Here is a 1,410-nt window from a genome sequence, read left to right on the forward strand (position 1 = left end):
AGGGCAGGAATGACTTACAACACAGACTTCACAGGTCTACAGAATATATATATATTTTTTTTCTATAGACTTGTATTCTGAAGCTGTAAGAACACCGAAACTATTGATAATAATGGCGGCGAGGTCAACCGATCACTTCGTAAGGGATTCGGGGAAAATCAGGATTGCTTGAGAATTGGTTACAATATCACTTTATTGCCTGAAGTACAAGTCGAGACTGCTGACTCCTCTCGGTTTTTTAGGCACGAGCCCTTCTCCTATTTTTGTGTCCAATCAGGGACTTGCGCTAGGAATATATATTGTTAAAGAGCAGTTATTCGTTACACAATATATTGCATCGGGCAATGCCTGGACTTTCTGTTCGCTGACTTTCTTAAATCTCACGCTAACGCTATCCGAAGTTTTTACTCGTCTAATGGCGACGATGACGTTCTTGTGCATGCATATGCATAACACAGCTACACCTACCGGTCGTTCTTCGACCCTTTGCAGCGCCGCTTATCGCGCGCTTGGAGAGCTGCCTACTGCCACGCTCGCGCCTAACCCGATTGAAAACGCGCGAACTTTTCTAGTTCCCACACTCGGCCGTCCTGCTAGGACATACGCCCTCGGATGTCTTATCGTCATCTTCGTCCGATTCATTGCTGTCAATGTCTGAAACGGCTTCATATGATCCGCCGAGATAGACGTCTATTGTGGTCCCACGTGGTCTCCTACCCTCGTCACCAAATAGCGGTCATTACGTAGAACCTTTAATATGCGATAAGGACCCAGGAATTTTGATGCAAATTTGGATCCAGGACTTGTTTGTGTTTTCTTGATTGCAACTAAGTCATCTTTGCGATAACGGCTAGCTTCTTTCTTCCTTTTATTAAAACTCTTAGTATTCTCACACTGTATTTTTCGGATATTCGCCTTCGCGTTTCCTCGGAGCTCGCTTTGATTTTCTTGAAAAGCAGCTACCTACTCAATAAGCTCTCAGATTTCCTCGTTGTCTTTGAGCCTCATGTTCAAATAGAATATTGAAAGGTGTTGTCCCTATACCCCTGTGCGGTAGCAAATTAAGATATTATTGCTTTTATTATTGCCTTTGTTAGATATTTATGCCATTCTGATGGATTGGGTGCTGCCAATTTCGTCAAGACAGATATTAATGTTCGGTTTACCCTTTCCACTTGTCCATTTCCTCTTAACACACCAGTCATTATTAGAACATGCTCAATCCCTTCTTCTTTGCAATACGTCTCGAATTCTTTTGAGTTAAACGCTATCCCGCGATCGGATATAATTTTGCGAGAGTTGCCGAATATAGCTGCCTGTTTCTTAAGACTTCTGCTGTTCCTGTTGATCGAGTTACATACAACCATATGAATTTTAAAAACGCATCAGTGACTACCAAGATAAACCGAT

This window comes from Trachymyrmex cornetzi, unplaced genomic scaffold, assembly GCF_001594075.2.
Source record: "Trachymyrmex cornetzi isolate Tcor2-1 unplaced genomic scaffold, Tcor1.1 scaffold781, whole genome shotgun sequence".
NCBI lineage: Eukaryota > Metazoa > Arthropoda > Insecta > Hymenoptera > Formicidae > Trachymyrmex > Trachymyrmex cornetzi.